We start from the raw sequence: 22,577 nt of genomic DNA, 5'->3' as shown, positions 1-22,577 counted from the left end.
GTAGTTCTTTTTTTGAGAACTTGAGACGAAACTTGAATCAGCGATACATATGATGAAAGTATAGTAGGCAAATAAAAAACATTGCAAATTCATTACTGATTATTACATGTTAAAAATTGCAGTATAATTTAATATACTTCTTTGATATTTTAAAAGAAATCTTTTTCTTGGTTTAATAACAATTTTTAGGGAAAAACATTTTTTAAATTACTGCATGTATGTAAGAGCTTAGAGACATTTAAGGATGAAATAATTTTATGGAAGGGAATATGATCTGGTCACATCTATTGATGTAGAAGAGAATTTTATATCTAGAGAAAAAAGTTACATAGGTAATAATAGGAAACATGCACTTATTAGATTCAGCGGTACAACAAATGAAATTTTCGTTCATTTTTAATATAATTTTTGGTGGTGTGTTCGGTGACCACTACGAGCGGTTGGCTGCAAGGGTTAAAGAACCATGCCACAGACCGTAAAATAAATATTTGCGGTGAAACGGAGGCGCCGGAGGGGCAAACTCTACCGTAAAAATACGCGGCCAGCGGACTCCGGCCTCTTTCGCGTGGTCACGTATAACCTACCTATTGGTATTTTACTATTTTCACACTGTTCGTCCCAAAAATACCAGACGTCACCATCGTCGCCTATGGCCGGCATCTTCTTCTTTTATCATTTTCTGCGCGATCTTTATTATCTCTTTTTTCACCCTTTCCTTTCTTTAAGATAGGTAAAAAAAGTTTTTTTTTTTTTTTTAAGAAAAAAAAGAATGTGTCTAAACTTCCTCTCTTCTTACAAAAGAACTTCGCGGAAAATTAAATTCTGATTTTAATATGGGCGTAAATAAATAAATTTAGAAAATATCAGTCGCGGGGTATATACATATATATACATATATAAACAGTATAAAGTAGTTTTTTGGTTTTTTTTTGTTATATTGAAAAACTGTTCAGAGTATCAAAAAATATTTTATACAAAAGTTTTATAAAATTATTTCTATTTAACTACATCAATAATAAAAAAATTATTTTTGAAATTGATATTTTAAAATTGTTTTAAAAATATTATTGATGTAGATAAACAGAGGTAATTTTATTATAAAACTTTTATACAAAACACATTCGTTGATATCTTAAATGTTTTTGAGATATAAAGAAAAAAAATGGAAACTGCTTTAGAGCAGATATTATTTAGGTATGTATGTTTAAAGAACTATACGGTGCTCGAGAAAGAGTATATAAAAGATGAGATCGTTAAGTTTTGAAATAAATTTTTTTATAACAAAAATATAAATGAAAATTGTAAAGTTTTCTGAATCAATTATAATCGACTTTTGGAAAAACTTGAAAAAGTTTAAAAAAAACAAAAGAAAAAATTATGATATTTATTTCTTATTGTTTTATTTATAATAAATAAATAATAAATAAATTTGAAATTTGAAATTTCCTAGTTATATAAATGGAAGGAAGTAATTAGTTATGCCACTCAGAGAAGATTTCTTGGTAAGGAAACAAAAGTAAAGCGCGCTGCATCCGATTGTTATGACTGATATCAAAATGCATTCTAATTGTTCCGCGCTTCGCGTAAATAATTACGCCCAGTAATTACTTTACTCTTAATTTCACGGATCAAGTCTTCGGTCAATGAAGCCCGCAAGCTGCCTTGCAACGTGAAAACGTTCGAGAAGAAATCAGTTTCATAAATTAGACATTAAACTAAGGGGACAGATTCGCAGACAGTAATTTTCTAGGGAGTATCTTGTGGGAAGTTTAATTAAATTCGCAGCCGTGCCGTGCTGCTATCATTTTGTTTAAAAGAACAACATTATTCTCATCTACTGTTCGTGGAATAAACGTCAGTTACGATTACGGCAACGTGATTTCCGCTGTATAAAATTAATATTTCATCGAAGAGTTTCTTGAAGAGTTTAATAGATTCAAAATAAAGTGATCGAATTGTTTATATTTTGTTTGTTTTTATTTTTCGGACAAATTATTTTATCGTTGAAAATATTGAGACTAGATAATTATTAAAAAAATGAAAGAAAAAGGGCCACGAGCCTAAGAATAAGTCGTTAGGAAATAGTGATGTTTTAAAAAATACAAAATAAATATGTCATGTAGTCACAATATAAAATTATAATATATATATATATATATTGAAAAATATCAGTAATATTTTATTCTGATTTAAATATATGTAAACTTTTGCACACGCATACATTGAGAAAAATTTCCGGGCTTTATCCGTTCAAAAAGTAACAAATAGATATTTCCGATTGATTTTGATCGGATTTATAAAACTATCCGATCAAATTTATCGAATAGTCCTATAAATCCGATAAATTTGATCGGATAGTCCTAAAATTTGATCGGATAGTCTTATAAATCCGATCAAAATCAATCGGAAATATCTGTTTGTTACTTTTTGAACGGACATTTTTCTCAGTGTAGTAATGTAAAAAATATTTTTTGGTATAAATATATGATTAAGTCACGAAAATTTTCTTTTTTTTATCAAGATATTGGCTACGTTTACACCGTGCGCTTAGTCTGCGACCAATACGATAGGTGTCTTTGTTTAACTATAGGATAAACAAGGACATCTATTGTATAGGCCGCGGCCTAAATGTACGGTGTAAACGTAGCCATTATTATAGTTGGATTAGAGCACTATAATATAAGTATTCGCATCCGTCATTTTTAATCCTTTCCCCACTCTTTGTTCTCTCTTCAACCTTCTCTCTTCTCTCTTTAATCTTTTTAGTTTAGCGGCGGGTGGGGAGAGAGCAAGAGATTGAGGAAAGGAGCAAGAGAGTGAGAAAAAGGTTAAAAATGGCGGATGCGAATATTCATATTATAGTTGGATATGATGGTTGGATACATTGATTTTATATCAAAAAGCTATAATACTTGTATAAAATATATTAATTGACTTTAAACTTGAAGTAAAACTGAGAAAATGTGTAAAATTATATTATAACAAAAAATGTAGAGAAATATTACAGATATAATAAAATAGATGTTAATTTATGCTTTTGAGAGTTATATTTTTATAAAAATGAAAAGTGACAATAAATAGGAAGAAGGATCTTGCGTATATATAATATTCATATGCTATTTTATCTCGTTGGAAAATTTAGATGTCTAACGAAGTTCTATCGGATAAGGAAAAAGTAGCGGGTAGTAGCGATGTCAATTTCCCGTGGAAAATGGATGTCGGTCCGTTCGTACGGCACGCAGCCGCAAGTTTATGTCCCATGCCATAAATCTTCCGCCACCGAGGGGAGGCGAAAAGCGCGTCGGTCATTACTTAAGGTTAGTGTGGTTTTAATGGCGAACCATCAGAACGTGTAGGTTTCGTACGTACATACGTCGCGTGTCGCACAGTGCTATGTGATTAGCGTTTACTGACTTTTGTCAAAATCATTAACACAGATATTTATCGCAAATGGAAATGGAAAGCAAAAATATTTAACTGGCCTTAATTACTTTCTGTTAAAGAAGTCTTCTTTTTTGAAAAAAAAATTTCATTTGAGAGAGTAACACACATTAATGGATTAATTTATTTTATAACTATGTATTGTCTTTAGAGTAAAACAAAATATTATATTATATATTAAGTTTATTATAAGATATATTATAAATAATAGTGTATTTTCCATTGTTTGACATAATTTTATTAAAATATGATGGAAATTAGAATCTATATTCAAGAATAAAATGTCTGCCATAGCTAATTGTCATTATCAATTTTCGTTTCGTGCGAATATCGCCATTTCCTTCCACATCTATTCAATTTGCATTTTTCAACAGTGATGTGCCATTTTCGATAAATATTTTTTGTCGCGTTAGTCATTTTCTGAACTCATTATATGGCTAAAATTATTCCACTTAAATAGTTGATATAATTACGAAATCGACAAATCATGTAGTTGATAATGAATCAATTATTGATCATATTATTGGATGATCAGATAATACGTGAAAATTTGCAAGTCATTTAGCTACTTCGAGTTACTGCAAATTTTAGGCGCCTCTCGAGACCACATTAATTCAAGAGTAACGGCCTTCTAAAGGGTTTGAGTGCTTTATAACTGGATAAAATATGTGGTTCTCCAGCGAGTGACCATATCTCGGTCGTATAATGACAGTCGAAAATGGTAGTGACCGTTTTGCCGCGCTCTCTCCTAGCAATTCGATAAGCTTCAGGAAGCGATAAGTGCTTCGTAATGCCATTAAATTTTGTGGTTGCCTGCTGATTGGTCGACATTTCACGACGGTGTCGAAAGGATAGCGAATATACATATACATATTGGATGACACATAAGTGTAAGTGTTAAAATAATTAATAGTGATGTAAACTTAGTTTAATTTATTATTTAGTAAAACGTAGAAGAATTAATAGAGAAAATGGAGAATATGTGACATTTTCAAATTTAATGAAATTTCATTAATCATATAATCTTTTCTAAGTAAATATAGTACGAGACGTCAATTATCTCCGTCTGCGGAATCTATAATTTATCGCTGATAAACAACGCCACTTGTAATTACTGAGTGTCGCAAAACGAAGTTAAGCGCCATAATTGATTTATGGAAAGCGCCACGAAACTTTTCTCTCGAATATTTAACGATAACGCCAAAACGGCGTGAGCGTAAATTGATGACTATAAGCTGTTGCGGGGAAGTCCGAACTTTCCGAATTTTCCATCTCTCGTTGGTTTCAGCCTTACTTTCCAATATGCGTTCGTCAGAAAGTTACCTGTCAAGAAAATTAATTATCGTCGACTAAGTAATTTCGGACTAAACTTATTTACAATGCCTTTTCTCTCTTTCAAATGTGTTCGTCTTTCCGTTAAGAATGCGTCATGACCAATTAACTAAAACTTATCGTAGATACTTCGCCCGTTCGTAATGTCAGATATCCCTTTGATGTCTTGTCTTTGCCTGAAGCTGTGGCACAAAGGACATATCAAGTTTCGAATATTTGCCCCTTTGTCCAGCCCGGGTAGTTTCCTCTTATATCAAATTCCCTTTGGCTGGCTTCATATTTCAGCAAAAAGGAAAATTTTTCTTAAGAAATAATTTTTCCTTTCTACGCAACTTTCAAATTTATAATACAGATTGTTAAAAGTAACCTAAAAGAAAATGTTATATGCCGAATGCATCCTCCAATGTATCAAATATTTTTTTCTTCAAAATTAAATTTTTATACGTAACAAATTTTTATTCTTACGATATTATATTTTTGTCAAGAAATATTTCTATTTTGATCAAAATATTTTAAGTCCACGTTTGCAGTTATTTTTGTTTCTGTTGAAGAAATTTAGCTGATATCTTGAGATGTAATGCAATTTAATGAAAAAATTGTTTAAGTCAATTCGATATTTGTCATTTAATATCGAAAATTTCTGGTTTTATTGCAGATAGATATTGAATATAATTATGTGCGTATTATTTATACTTAAGTAAATATAATATTCTAATTTGAAAAAAGATATAACGATTATAGATACTTAGGTAAAAAAACTGATTTGACAAAGAATCTGGTTTAAAATAGATTTTTAATATAACATTAAGAATTATATTTAAAATATTACTCTGATTTACATTTTTTACTCTGAATAACACCGATAATTTTCTTCTGTCGCATATATTGATTAAAGAAGCAGTCATGCGTGCTTGTTTGAATTTAATTTTTTTCAAATTTTGATGAATATATAAATGAACATATCACAGAGATGTTAAATTTAATATTTATTTCTAAAGTGAAGATTATTTTTGCTTTAAATGTGTGAGAAAGAATTTATGGACATTGATGTATTATTTATTATTTTTTTTATTTTTCATATTTCTAAAGTAATAAAATTTATGATGTAAAGAAAAAAGATAAATCGTAATATTTGCGGCAATTTTATTTTCTTGATTTACTATAATTATACTCTCTAGCTTGCTTTTCTCTTTGGGTAAAAGTTTGAAATAATAACAGAAAACTTATTTATTTAAATATACATTTTTTGAACAAAAATGAGTTTTATTTTTTTATAAATATTAAATTTATAATTTTTTTTAAACAATAATTAATTAACTATTTATATTGTTACTAAAAAGAATTTAAATAATTTGCAGATAAATATAAATGACATCATCGGATTATAAGGGTAATAAGTAATAATCGATTATTATATATATTATATGTATTATTTATATTATATGTATATATATATTTATTATACAATTTATCATTATTTTGGAGTAAACAATTGCAGTTGATATTAAACTTTGATCTTGATGTTTGTTTTAACTTGAGCAGGCAAGCAGCGGGCTCTGGTACAGCGTGTTGTTGCGTACGTATAAGATCGCCGCTCTATCATCCGCAGCGGTGAGACGCAAGACTCGAGTGAACCACATTGCGTGTTACGGTATTATTTTTTCAAAAATTGATCGCGACAAATCGCAAGAGATACTAAATAATTCCCTAAGAACACTTGGCAATTTTCAACTCGTGCAATTTATTAGCTTTTGCTATTAGCAGCCTATGGCAACTGTTAAAATCTAATAATATATAGAATAAGAATTACGTAATTCACGAAAAATATCCTGTGACGCCTCACATAGGCAATTCTTACTCTATATTATTATTAAATATTGGAGTCTTATTTTATTTCTATTGTTAAAATCTACTTTCGTTTAGATTAGTCTGTCGTTCTAATTTGCGAGACATTGCAGAAAATGTCAAGAGACTTGCTCTATATCTTATATCACGGTAATATTATTATAATCTTTATCTTTATTGTATTTTTATATTTTTCTACAACAATATAAAATAAAATCCATTAACGTCGTATGCTATTAATGTCGGAAGTATTGTGTGAAGTATTACATATGTTATATTCTCATGATTGAGACGCACAAGATCATAATTGTATTTTCGCGAATGAATATGTGCGAGTGTTGCAATGAAGAAACATGGTGACTCTGCTGCTACGCATCGTATTAGATGTGAGTGACAAATTATATTTATGTTAATTAATAGGTAATAAATTTATGGAAATATTTGAATCGATTATGCAATTAAATAGAAATTAATATTTAAAGATTTTTTAATAAGCACATAATGTCACAGAAAAATAAATAGAAAAAGATATAAAATGATTTTATAGTCATATGGGATAAAAATATAATCTAATTAATTTATTCAAACGAGTAAAGAAAGCACGCTGATGATTATTAATTGTACTTATAATGCATTAGCATTTTTAATTTAGTTTAATTTTAGTTTTCTATCTATTATCTATCTATCCATATCTATATTTATAAATGAATTTTATATTATTTGAAACAAAATAATGTCTGTCTAACTGGCACATATTTATTAAGAATTTATTCATTAAGATTAGGTAAAATGGCGGAGAAGATCAACTAGGCAGACGTATAACAAAATAAAAGAATATGAGATTTAATAAGTACATTATCATGTTTGCAATGTTCCAAGGTTTACATAAATATATCTTACGCCTTATTATACTGTCCACATTTTAATTTTAAGTGTGTCAGCTAATATATTTTTGATGCAACATATTTCAGTAATGAAATGCGCGTTTCAGTGTTTTGCGATACCGCGATCTTTTAGAAGGCATTAGAATTTTGGGAACTTCTCGAGTAGGGAAACTTCATGATGGAATTTCATCAAGCAACCGTTTAATTAACACCCTTTTTTGAGGGGATGCACTCCCCGTGGCGTTACGTACGTCGATGACATCGCGGTATCTCGGGCCTCTTTATTGCGAGCACGGGAAACGAAATTCCACGAGAAATCGGATAGTAATTAGTCCTCCCGTCTTCCCTTCGATCCCCTGTCGGATCGTCAATTAAGGCCAATGGCGTGGCTCCTCTCGATTATGAGGGTAGCGCATTTGAGAGGCGCTATAATACCTGACTTCCCGCTGGTAGAAAGCTGAGGGAACCCTCTAATCGAAGGGATATTAACGCACCAGCCGCAGATTATGCGCGCCAAAATATATTAGGCTAATGGGAAAATAGTGAAAACTTTTAAAAGCTAACCCAAACAACTTATTAACTTGGAAAATATCTAACAATAAGTGACTTTCGGATTATAAGGTTTCTTTAGGAATTTTTGTATTGATTTAATTGATATTGGGCACATTGTAACAAATGAATAATTGTTTTTAGAACTATTATTTCATTTAATAAATTTTTATCGCGTAGATTAAAATTGTCAGAAAATAACTCGTGAATATTTGCAATAACTACACGATAGTAAACAACTGTATTTAAACAATTTTTTACTCGTTATTTTACATTTTTTATTGCATATTTTTGTAATCATTTGTTAATGTCTCTTTAAAAATAAATTGATTTGAAATAGCTTACACGATTTATTGGTCATCATTTTTATTAAACATTCTTGGATAAGAATTGACATAAGCTTTATGTGGAATATAAATCTCATCTCGCATATATTGACTATTTATTGATCTCTATTGAAGCTATTCTTGGACATTTTATACGAAAAACCCGAATTGTAAAAAGTTCGCTCGCTATCTTTAATTCTGGAACTTCATTTCCGTTCAGACGAAGGTAATGATGTTAAATACTTTCATCGGCAGGCTTCTACTCTTACTCGTTTTTAATCAATGGTCGTTTGATCTTCCGATAGCATTAAATTATCGTATATCGGATTTTTCCAGGCAGTGTCATGCTATTATTGCCTTCTCAACTTTTCCGCGGCCACAGGCTTCAAAATGAGTAAGTGGATTGTTCTACTTGATTCATTTTGAAATATTCGAGATATAAACTCCATTAATTTTTTCATCATAAATAAAAATTGTCGTCGAAAACAGTTTTGTTCTAAGAGACTTCATCTTTTAAAACATTATTAAAAAGAGGAATTAAAGCTCATTTACTTTGAAGTTTCATTAATTACTTCAAAAATCGGGTTTTTTTTATTTAATAATTCATTATAAGACGTCAAATATTTTATTTTGCAAAGCGAAATATTTGACAGAAAGATAAGTTTTTGTAATTTCGAGTAATTTGGCGAAAAGTTATTGCAAAAATCCAAAGATCACCGAAGTGTAGAAGCATTTACGACCCCATTTTGCGAAATTCCAAAATTCCTCCGAAAATGTTTGCCGAGCCGACCGTCCGGAATTCAAGGCGCGCTCGTACTGCTGCCTGGAAAAACAAGAATCGCGAGTAGAGCAACGCGTAACGAGGAAATAACGGTACCATGAACGCATCGTTGTATCCGCGGCGAGCTGGTTTATACGTGTATATACGTAGGCGTGATAGTGCGGGTTGCGCCGTGAATTACTTGCGTTGCCCTACTGTTGCATATGCATATATGTGCGGTCAGTCTACGAGAAGGTACAGTCTTGTTTTATGCAACCATATACGTGTTATTAATTCACGAATTAAGAAAATTTCAAGATAGATTCATGTGATAGAAGAATCTCGTGAAAATTTTTTTCCATGAAAATTAACAAAAATATATTATCTATTTTTATTCGAATAATGTAATATAGTTATTATATTAATATTTCAATGAGCATCAATACTTTAATGTTGTAATAATTTTTTTGTCGTCTCTAGTTCTTAGAGAGAGAGAGGGGGAGAGAGAGAGAGAGAGAGAGAGAGAGAGAGAGTGTTATAACTGAATTATTTTATAATTACTATCATTATGTGAATGGCAATATACTTATACATAATAAAAAATCTTTTTTTCAATTCCATGGAAATTTTTATTTTGATGGAAATGCACGAAACAGCGTTGTATGCACGCATTGCGTAAAGCTTGTAAGACTGTAGTAAACCTTACGAGGACCATTCGTTTTGCGAATGTCAGACAGTTAAGATGTTTTCTTACAAAGCCACGCTTTTACGACGGATTTTTATTCGTGTGTAATTTTTCTACATTTTGATGTGTTGCAACGATGTTTTCGTTGCGAATGAACATTATTTTTATCACGCTTTCATACTCAAAAATATAAAAAAAATTGATTTTAATTATTTTCTAGTATAATAAAATTTGAATTTTCAATTGACTAATGTCATTCTTTCTATAAATAAATTCTAATTTTTATTTATGTAGCTTTTCCGCGGATTGCGATAAATATTCTATGATTTGTATTGTTCGTACATTCATGCAATACGATTAAAAATATTGAAATTAATAATTTTTATAGAATTAATACAGGAAAACTCGCGCTTTTCTCACAGTTTTAAACGCTTTTGTTTTGTACACCAAATGTAATTTAATGTCACAGAATTCCTATGTTTAATAATACTGTTTTTATCAATTGTTTCCATATTTCATTGAAAATGCAATGAAAGTATTAAAAATACTTTTACATTTGTTAAAATTATTGTCTGAATTATTAGTAGAAAAAAAAATATATCTCTAGTTATTCTAATATTAAATCGCTATCTCTTATTAAAGATTTCTTAGAAAACATATCGCGTTTGTGCTTCTATCTTATCATTATCTACTTTGCTTCTTTGGATACGTCCGACCAAGAGCTTCTTTATCCACTTCCTAGTACTATATCATTCTCTTTGAACAATTTGCCCATAAAGTACCATAATTGAGAGATGTAGCGCGTCAATTCGGCTATAGGGATTGTTATCTCAAGGGTAACTCCGGTATACTCGTATATGCCGCACCTATCAAAAACTTAATTTATTAAGTATTATTTACTATGTTTAAAATAAACGAACTATATCAGTAAAAACTTTGTACTGTCTACTACTATGAAAAAAATATTAGAAATCCGAAATATTTAGTTTTCGTATTAAAAAATAAACTTTTTGAAATCTTGCATTTTTTGCTATATATAGATAATGGGTGGGATATATGGCAAAAATGCAAGGGTTTTAACAAACTAAACAAAGAATACGAGAGCAAAGCACTTGTATTTTGCTATACAATATGCTTTACTATTCCTCTACACGTATGTATCACGAAATAACCACTAGGTCTTTTACACGCCTTACAGTAATCATTTTATGTAGATTATAATTTATGATGATGCTACTTGTTACACACACAGTGACAAGTCGATTCAACTCACAATAATTTCATTAATATTAACAGTAAGAAGCTGAAATTATAACTCAATACTAATATAACACAAAGGCATGTAACAGAGTATAGTTGCGAGAAAATTACCCTCACTCCTATTTTTTCTGACTTCCGCGGCGTAAATACCGGAGTTACCCTATACATATAATTTTCAAGTGTGTTTGAGACATTAGAACATCATCCTTCTAATCCCTTTAGTCCTTTTTATGAGTAGATATGAAAGGTGTGGTTGAGTAGGTTACTTCGTACACGCAGTACACATAGCTTTGTGGTTGAACGCGTAAGGCCAGAGCCACCGAGCAAGGGTGGTCGCCGTAACAACTAATCTCTGTCCCTCTCGCCCCTTACCGGTCTTTCGCCTAGTCCCCACACTCCTTACACCCCCGTATGCGGAATACGAATTTCCTGATCTGCATAATGCCCGGCGCGGTACGCTTTTACCGTGTCAATAACAAACTTTGCACTCGTGCAACTGCCGACGTATAAGCCCGCCTCCGTTCGCGCCTCCCTTCCGGGGGTGAGTCTACGAATTCCGCGACAGGAAACACCGGCCACTTAATTCTGAAGTAACGACCCGCGGGGATATTAAGGCGCAGGAAGTGGGTTGCTAGTGAATGAAGACGCAAACCACCGGACTTCTTGTCATTAAGTCGCATTTGCACCTACCGATATCCTATTCGGATGAATCGCTTGATAGGAGGAAAAAGAATATTATAATGTATATTTTCCATGAGGAACTTGCTAATCAATTCCTATTACTACTTCTTAATGTTTTTCTTGAAAGAGGTAGGAAATAAAAAGTAATACTTATTTCCTGCGAAGCATATACGAGCGATTATTACATGTGTATAATTTATATACTTATACATAGATTATTATGTATATATAATATTATAATTATAATAGAATAATAATTATAGTATGTGTATGTATAATAATTATTATAATATAATAAAATATAATATATTATTTATTATGTTATAATTTTAATATCTCGAATTTTATGAAAGTCGTTAATTTTTTTATATTCTGCAAATTATACGAGCGTTGAGAACTATCTGATTTAATATATAAACCTAAATAATGAAATGAAAAAATATATATAAAACAATCGTCATAATGTAAGATAAAGTGCGCGCGAAGTAGGGTAGCACATCCCGAGAAATACATTTTTATTATAGCACTGCCAGGCCGTTGCATAAGTAATATTTTCCCGGGGACTTGTAAGGAGAGATATATCAGCTTATGTCAAATAGCCGCGGCATTAAAGGGAATAGGGTGGAAGCGTAAAGAGGATTACACGTATTGTGCATGGTGTCAGAGATAAATGACAACGAATGCTCGGCGCGTGTCGGGAATTATACCGGCGGGTCTGCGTCTGGCATCCATATAGATGGGCTACGTGGAAATTTGAAAAAAAAAAGGATATAAAATAAAATATAACATCAGCGCGTTGCAACTAGTCACGCTGTATGTTTGGAAATATATGCGCGATAACGTGTTTCGGACGCTAATAACGAAAAATATGACGATATTGCGCTCGCAGGTGATCCTGACATTTATGCCATTATTCGTCGCATCATTATTATTCGTTAAATGAAACGTATTGATAAGCGCAAAGACGGCAAAGGTGATAAATCTTGTATTTCAAAAGCGATAGATGCCAACCGGTAAATCCAACATACCAAATAAATAATAAAATGAGAAATATATATATATGTATATATATAAAAGAATGTACTCGTATATATACTATATATATATGTATCATAAGAGTTAACGACGTGTGAACGTATTTGATAATCTATGACATGTAGAAATATGAAAAATAATTCAAGCGTAAATAGTTTCAATGGGAAAACTATCACATGCACATAAATACATATATAATAAACTTGTATGGAACAATTTATTTACGCGAATAGAGAGATTAAAATTCCGAAAGTAGACACTGTTATATTCCAAAAATATATATGTAAAGTGTAAATATTTCAAAAATTGAAATAGATATTGTATATAAATATCTTTGAGTTCAAAAGTGAAATTAAAAACTATTTAATTCTTTTTATATAGTACAACATAGTTTATACGATAATGTAACACAATGATGTTTTTTTAAAGATATGTTATGTTTTGAAAGACTTCCATACTTTCTATAACAATTCGACGCGAAAAGATTTTCAAAAAAACGATGCAAAACTGTGATGGAAGAACTAGAATTATTCTTTTGTGAACTACTATAATTTAGATGTTTCATGCAACATACACAAATTTGCGGCAGTCAAATGTAAATTGCAAGGAAATTTCTCGCCCGATTATTATCCTTTGTTGATACTCGAGCGACTTTAATCCTAAAATAACGTTCTATACGAAAAAGAGAGAGAAAGAGAAGGGAAAGAGAAAGAGAGAAGGGGGAGGAGAAAGAGAGATAAATAACTAGAGAGGAAAGCGGATTCGAGACATCGCAACGTTCACGAATTTCGAATCTCGTCAAGCAGTATTCGCCCCGTGGATGATCCTTCATTAACGGGTTAGTGCCAGAATTCGTTGGCGCGATTACGGCTGCGTAACGCTTGGAGGAAGGACATTCTTAACTTGGTTAACACGAGAGCCGATAACTCGCTTATCTCGTGAGAGTCTCATCTACGAGGTTTTCATCGGAAGTTTCGGAATTGATCGTGAAAAGCCGCGTGTTCCACAGTCATAACCGCTTTTCTTTTTTAAGCAGTGGTCTTGTATCTTATTTTTAGAAAATTGAAATTAAATTATCGAAAGCGGAGAAATAATGAAATAATACACGGAGTTTTGCTTCGTTCACGACAAAATAGAAAGATTCGAAACAACAGATTATATTCATAATTCATGAACTTGTTTGAATATAAAGTCGTATCTGAAGTAGACTTTACAAATTATTGAATTGGTCTACTTTATAGAAATAAAATAATAAAATCATATATTACTTATATTAACGTAAATATTAATTACGTTAATATATATTAATTAAATATATCAGTTATATATTAATTTAATTATGTGTTTCAAGTTTTATATGTATTATATACATATACATGTGTATTGTGTGTGTTGTGCAGTATGTATTTTTAGTCTAAACTTTTGATTAATATTTTGTTCATTGAAAAGTAAAATCTTTAAAAGGAACTTTGTTGTTTCATTTCTATAAGATATGGCCATTTCTCAAACTCTCTGTTAAAAGTGGTTCCTACTTTTGTGAATTCGAGAGGAATCTTCAGGAATAGAGGAAACTGGAACACAGAATGAGTTAATTAAAATTTCCCGCGTAATTCCGATGATAAATTCGCCTTCCTTCGGGCGCGCGTCCGAACGATGGCCTAGATATAAATTTCGATTTGAGGAACACCGTGGGTTTAATAACGGACGATTCGTGCGCCGGCAACTTTCTTAATTACTCTCGACTGGGTCACTCCGCTTGGGTCGATCTTTCTGCCTTCTTTCTTTCTTTCTACTCTTCTGGAAAACTAGAACTAGACAGAAAGCTCTACCTTCCTCTCTATTCCTTAATCCTTTTGAATTAGAAAGAGCATTAGACGTTTTATATCCCGATGCAATCTTTTTAGCATAAATTTCTGTGTTAACTTTCCTCTTTTTCGTTGACTGAATGTGTGTGCTCTTGATATATCGAGCTATATCAAGTACAGAATTTAGCTATATAGCGTGGCGTAAATTTGGCATTCACGACAAGCACTTTCCAGATATAGGCGTTAATAATATCGATCCGGGGAAACTAGCTTTGACAAGCTGCAAAATATTTCGTTAAAAATTTCACATCGTATTAATCTCACGTAAAGAAAGACTTCCAAGAGACGCAGTAATATTAAAATGTTCTTTAATTATGTCCTATTTTTTAATATATTTTTCGCGTTTGTCAGAGAGAGTTAGTAATATAAATGTACATTTGACGACACGATAATATGTACAAATATTTTGAGAAAGTCTTAGAAGAAATCAGAAATAGTTTGTTTGCAAGGAAAAAGAACAGGTGCCTGTTTGTCTTTGAAAGACGAAGATGAACGGCGGCAGTATTCATTTATTTACTCGGGTCCGGAATTCCACCTGGACCGTGTGACGTAGAAACGGAAAACAGCGAGTCCTGAAACTTTTACTCGTCGTGCGACCGCGTACTTCCGCTTCCGTGTGCTGTGTATGTATGTGTGTGTACGCTTGTCCGAGAAGCAAGTAGTTACGCTCAGTCACTCACAGACAAAGTAGTATAAACCGATCCACCAGACCATCCCAAACTTTCTACTCTTAAAGTACGGTGATAGATTGTTGGAATGAGGAACAAATTTTCCACGATAATTCATTATCTTGATTACACAGAGTGTATCCGAAGCGTCTACACGAAAATTAATGAGCGTGAGTATTAGAAGCTATAACAGTCGCATCGATCATGTTGAATGTTTGCTCAACAGCGAAATCTGAAATATCTTTTACCTTCGGAGACCTCGATCAGAGTAAATTTTGAAATAACAGGCGATATAATTTAACACAGAACGAGATCGTGTTCAAATAAAGATGATTTTAAAAGAATCGATAACATATTGCCAACGAGATTTACAATTTTTGGAAAAAATTCTGCGAGTGTAATCGATACGCTCGTGAACCTTCATTAAAGTCGAAGCTTTGATCATTGTAATGAAGCATTCGTTAATACCATCATTGTCCGGTTACTATACTTGTAACGAAGGTTCTCTCGTTTTGTTACGTTTTTACTTCCTTTCTCCATGCTGACCGTAAGTAAAATGTAAATGCTCTCGTTATGCTCTGGTAATCGCAAATGGCCGTTAGCTGCGCTCCGACAAAAAGACCGTGTTTTATTTTCTCATTATTGTACCGCATTTGGTTTGTAGAGCAGTTCTCAGACTCTGTGGATTGGCTGCGAATTAAATAATGATAAAATCTCGACAACGTCAAATCGCTAATTAAATAAAATATGCAAATTACGAGAATGTGCAGTGTGTAATAAATAGCCATCGGCGTATTTCACATGAAAACAAACATTCGAAAAAATAAACTTTAAAACAAGAATATTATGAGAAAAAAAGATATTTCCTCTTTAAAGCTTATTTTTTCAAATTTTTATTTTTACAGATTTTATTTTTACGCCAATGATTATTTATTACTACACATTCTGATATTTGGTCTTTGTTTTACAAAATAATATTTTATTCTTTGAAAAAACAGAAAAAATTATTGAACTTCGTCTTATATCTCATGAATATGCCTTTAAATGTTCCCTTCTTTTAGAATGTTATTGACGGCGAATATATTTTCTTTAATATAAAATAATTTTTTAATATAAAAAATAATTATTTGATAATTTTTTACAATATTGTAACAATATTATCAAAGTATTGACGGAAAATACAATACTATTTTTCGGAAAACGGTGGTTCGATGCTTGCGTCACGAATGTATCATATGACGGATGAATTAATGCAACGTATCACCATGAATTATGCACTCGGTGTGCAACAGCATGTTGCGCGCATGAGTATTCTCCTTGTGCAACATAACAACATGATGTCAGTATAGCGAGAGAACACAATACGTTGCGTTGTTTTCCCAGAGCCAATTCGAGCATTTTCCTCTCTGAAACACACATGCAGCACATAGCATCCTATAAACATCTTTCTCTCTTTATTTGTGTCGAATGCTAGAACGCTTAAAATGAAGATAGCTATCTATTAAATTGTGTACGCGGCAAATCGCCGATGTTATACCTGTCTTAATTTCGTTTACGTCAGACGTGTTTCGTAATTATCCTATAACTCGGCCGATTAATTTTATCTGGCCCTTCAAACAATTCTGCATCACCTTTTTACGGTTATTGAGAAAATTAATTTAAAGCACCTTTTAACCTGCCGGCAGCTACGCTTTAGATTTTAACATCAGATTTTAGCTTCAAGAGCTATCCTTTAACAACTTTGAAGTTTTTTTTCTTTGCGAATATTAAAAGCAAAGTATAAAAGGAACAAGTAGAAGTCAATTAATAATTTTTTTAATAATGCATGTTTTAAAGATAACGCATATGCTGTTCTAAAGTAACGATAAAATTAATAAGATATAATAGTGAGACAAAGAGAAATTATTATAAAACAAACATATTACCTAATAAAATTATTAATTTATTTTATAGAATAATCCTTTCAGGTGTCTCCTATAGGTCTGTCCATTCGATGTCTCTAAGCGCGATTCGTAATTCGGTGCGTGTTCAATAATATATACTCGAAGCAAGCCGTTAGTTGCTGCATACCTTCGCGAAACTTGGGCAAACCTGATAGACCGACTCCGAGATTCATATTTGCTCAGCGGAGATGTTAACGGAGTCTAGGATTCGACGTATGCGTTCCCTTTGAAGCTCCCTGTAGATGGTGGTCCCGCCGTGCAATGGCATCGAGAAACGAGATCGCGGAGCAAATAGCGTGTTCGTGCAAATAGCCCGGCGTCTATCGGGCTTGCCCATGTCCGCTCTGATGCACTACTGGTGATTCCGTACCGAAGACTGACTCGGATACATGTCCTAGGTTCCTTTCGCGCGCGTTTCATCGACCGCGTGTGGATACGCGCCTCGAGGAGAATCTGCTGGTAGATGGCAAACAATTTGCGATTCCGTGTGCTTAGCTTTCGATCGTGCCTTTCGATACGCTGAACGGATAAATAACGAGCGAAAATAAGAATTTAAGAAGAAGAAAATAAAAGTGTTGTAAAGCGAGATACGCGAATTAAAAGGAGAATTAATAAAAATTTTTTTTATAATTATAAATTTCTCGTCTTCGATCAGATATTGTTTTAGAGAACTCTGAATTATTTTGCAATAGGTAATATTTTTTTCTATTCCTTTTTATTTTCATAAAAATTGTATACATTTTCTAGTAATTTCCATTAATATTAAGTGATTATTGTAAAATTAACAGAGTGCACGATAATTTAAAAGAGTCAGAAATGTAAAGATAAGATTCGCGAAGCCATGCAAAAACTTGCAGTTATGGAGTGTAACGAATCGTTAATTGCACAGCGTCATTTCGCGGATGCATCTGCGTGGCTTCGTCTCGGTCGGCTGGAGTTCAAGCTGGTGCATTTCCTGAGGGATGTGCAGCCAGTCGGTGGTGTAGAAATCCCGCTGTGAGATCCTCGCCTCCGTGCACGAAGGATCGATTGACGGCAATCGATGTACATGCATCTGACGTATGCAGCTGAGCGTGACTGCAATCTCTCTCTCTCTCTCTCTCTCTCTCTCCTCTTTCTCCCTGCCTTTCTCTCTTTTGCCTGCTGCCCCATTTTCGTTTCCCAGCATCCTACGGCTTCTTTTTACTGAATGGCATCAATCAGTGCTCGATATTAATCGTACACGATGTATAAACTAGTCAGTAATATCGAATCTTTATTAAATATCGTGAACAAATCTTGGATATCTAAATTATAAATACTTAAGTTAATTTCATTAAGAATTTAAAGAAGGAATATATCAACTGATTAAAAATTCAGGAAAGTAGAAAATACTACACTGAAAGAAAAGATTGGCTGCTGCAGCCAATTAAAAATGCAATTTAATTAAGAATTTATTACTAGATAATTTATAAATTACTAGTATCTATTTGTAATGTTATTATATTATTTTTATATACTTTCCTCTAATGTTTTACTTTTTTATTCAAGATTTTGATTATTAAAAATGCAATTTAATTAAGAATTTATTACTAGATAATTTATAAATTACTAGTATCTATTTATAATGTTATTATATTATTTTTATATACTTTCCTCTAATGTTTTACTTTTTTATTCAAGATTTTTATGCACTCTCTCTCTCTCTCTCTCTATCTATCTATCTATCTATCTATCTATCTTTCCCTCTCTCCCCTCTTTCTCTGTCATTTTATTTTGATCGATGCATACGAGAGATTATAATAAGATGGATGAGATTATAATAAGATCCGTAGATGTCGAGAATGCAAAAGTTTCCAACTTTCAAATCGCTCGACTGTAAGAGTTTCATCATGGCTGTTTAATTAATTATCGATTTGAGAAGAGGAAGAAGAGGAATTCGCTATGGTTTACCGTGAATAAAATGGATGAGGTTCGTTCGATCGCTATTTTTCGTTATTCGTAAGACTGTAGGATCTTCGTATACAGGGCGATTGAAGGCGAAGCATAAGTTAAACAGTAGACGGTAGAGAAAGGAACGACGGTGAAAAAAGGTGCGAGAGAACGGACGCCGTTGGTAATCGATATCAAGTGGAGAAGCTTTTCACGAATTAAGGAACGGTTTTCTTCGAAAGCAAAGAGTCTGAAAAACATCTAACCATTCTAAGTTGCTTTCCAACCGATGAGAATTCGTACGAAAACGAGGAAAAGATATCGATTATAATGGCATTTTGATTAAATTCTGTTTACATCGAATGGTGAACATTATCGCATGCATGTACGCGGAAGAAATGCGCAATATGATACATTTTCATTTTACGTCAAAGAACTCATTAATATACTCGTTCGATCATCATAAAACTGCGAAATAATATAAAAACTTTTGCGATGTTGTTAATTATCTTCTAAATATATTTTACATCACAACGTACGGACATACATCTGAGATATATCCCGGCGGATTTACCTATAAAAATCCAGCTGTTATTATTTCACTGCTACGTAAATGTATCCGCTTGCGTAAATGTATGCGCACTCTAATGGACTTTCCATTAATAGATATTATATAAAAAGTAGATCGGAAGTTTTTTCCGATCGCGGATACATAAAAGTGATATGCTGCGAAATATTTTATCAATACGTTAGCGAGATGCCTTAGCCTATTGAATATTATGGAATCGTTTGCGTTCGATTAGCGGAATATTGGCAGACAACAATACAACTCCTCGTGCTCCGTTTTCACTTCTTGTGCGTTCTTTACACATTTCGCTGCTTTGCACTCTGACGTTGAAATATCATTAATCTAGTCCGACCTTCGTAATTGTCTCACCACTCTTTCTCGATCAATCTTTCGCCCTACAACGCCGGTATTTCAATTAAGCAGCTCGGTGACCGCGTTCTTTCATAATTACCTACATCTAAATACAACGGTAGAATACGAGTAAAAAGACGTAAAATATTCATTCGTGACGTAGCTTTATAATTTTTTTGGCAATACATTCCTGATTATAGTACATATGTATAGGTACAAGATAAATTTGCATAAAAACCTTTGTCACTCTTTCAACAAACGAGAATTATTATTAAATCTCGTTAATGATTTACGGCGGTCTTCGCGAACACATCATTTGTAAAATTTGCCACGCGTGGCTTGACGTGTTGTTGCTCAGAGCCCTTCATTTATAAGATGCGTCAGCGAATTTTCTCTGAACTCTTCGTGCTGCGACAGCAGATCGATTATAATAGCATATAGGATGTGCCAATATCGCAAGAAAACTTATATTGACGATAATAACAATGTTTTTTGGCGATGTTGAGTTATTGCTGTTCAAAGTTACGTATATATGAAATATATTACCTCAAATCTATGTTAAAAATACATTAAAGTGTTTCCCCTAAAATATTACGTCTTATAACATTAAATATGTATACTTATAACATTATAATATTAAATATGTATACTAATCTATATTCACAATCTATTGAAACAATAAATGATTTTTCAATATAGAATTAAATTTTGCAAGCTCTGAAAAATAATGCGAGTAGAGCAAAATATATTGTGGACATTATTTTAGTTACATAATGCATTTACAACGATGTGCTTTTACCATGACAGGTAAAAAATAGATGAAGCTCATTAATATTACACGAGAATTGTAAGTAACGTGACGAGAGCTTTTTGAGTCGGCTTGCGCGTGAACGAAGGGGCAACCAATTTTTTTCCAGATAATAAATTGTTCCGTCACTTATTACTCCGCGTTTTTCCCGCGTCCTTGTATCATCTGCATCATCGTTTTCCGAAATTTCTCATCCTTACTTTTTTTCGTCGAAAGTAATAATCAACGTAAAAGCGTTTCTCTTTCGCCAGAGAGAACCGTAAATTTCCGCCATTTTTTTCCTTGACGATGATATTGTACAATTTTCTTCTCGACTACGTCACCGACGTTTTCCATAGAGTTTTCTAATACTAATCTGTTTTACAGTCGGATAAACGACCCGTCTTCCTCATCGTCATGAAAAAACTGATTCAAAGAGAAAGTTCTTCGTGTAGCTGCTCTGAACGAATATTACGCGAATTATTTATTAAAGTATACACTTACACGATTTTTTTATTGATATTATTGCAGTGAGGCATTTTGATTTGCAAGTTTAGGCAACCCTTTGCTTCTAGTGTTTGCAGATATAATACATATACTGATAATTACAAGTACGTCCGAAATAATTTATACAAATGTTAAATAAATGTACGTATAAGATTTTTCAGATTTCAGATCAATAGTAAGATGTTGCAGATAAAATGTTTCTGATGTAGAAAACTCGACACCATGCTGTATGGTTAATATTAGGTCATAAAATATTACGGCAAAATAATACTACAACATGATTTTGCCCTCTTTCTGTTTGGAGGTTATGAGTTGAATTGCGTTCCTCATTCGCGTTATTTGCACGACGTCATCGTCACTGCACTCTCGAGGCGGAACTCGCATGCTCGCGGGAGAACTCGTCCGCCGCGGCGACAGCCAATCCACGACAGCAGGATTGCCCCGATAAGATGGAAGTTTAGATTAAATCGTGAATATTTAAAGCTCGGTCCTCGAGGGACGCGTGTTTCCTCTCACGTGTGCTTTCAGTAACGAAGGGTTTACTAAAGGGCACTCGGATACGCGACACCCGATAAGAGAGAAAGATTATATGAGTTCCTTTTGGTGATTAACGCTTATTCGGAAAATCAGCTTTTTCATGTGAAAGAAAAAACGACTTTTCTCTAGATTAATTATTCGATAGAAATATTTGGCGATAAAAAAGTTTTCTTTAACTGAGCTTTTATATTTGCGTTATTAATGATTAATCTTAATAAGTAATTTGTAATAAAAATTATTGAAATTAATATCGCAAGTTTAACAAATTAAATTGATGATTATATACTTTAAAAATATTATTTTTTTGTTTTTAAAAATAAAATCACTCGATAATATCATCCATGATGAAAGTAACAAGAGAGATTCTAATTAATACAAAAAGACTTTAATTATAAGTTTCTGCAGTATACTTTTCATAACGTCTTATTTAATCACAAAAAAAATTTTTTTTATTATAAAATAACTTATATCAAGATTCAATTAACATAACAATATTTTTACAAGATAATATTTTTTATAATTACGAATTTAAATGTACGCATTTAAGTAATTAAAAGAAGACAAATCTATGTTATGCAATGCTGACTGAGATAACTAACGCGGTAAACATTTTTGGTTGAGTGATAAAATTTTTATCAGAGC

The 22,577-nt window shown here is 32.3% G+C and overlaps 1 protein-coding gene across 1 annotated transcript in view; it reads right to left on the bottom strand.

Annotated features, from left to right (window-relative positions):
* Positions 1–22,577, bottom strand: part of LOC108760339 (uncharacterized) — a 99,797-nt gene that overhangs the window by 34,740 nt on the left and 42,480 nt on the right. The window lies entirely within an intron of this gene.

This window comes from Trachymyrmex cornetzi, unplaced genomic scaffold, assembly GCF_001594075.2.
Source record: "Trachymyrmex cornetzi isolate Tcor2-1 unplaced genomic scaffold, Tcor1.1 scaffold223, whole genome shotgun sequence".
Taxonomy (NCBI): Eukaryota; Metazoa; Arthropoda; class Insecta; order Hymenoptera; family Formicidae; genus Trachymyrmex; species Trachymyrmex cornetzi.
The sequence above is the reverse complement of the archived record's forward strand: the minus strand, read 5'-3'. Positions and strand labels throughout refer to the sequence as shown.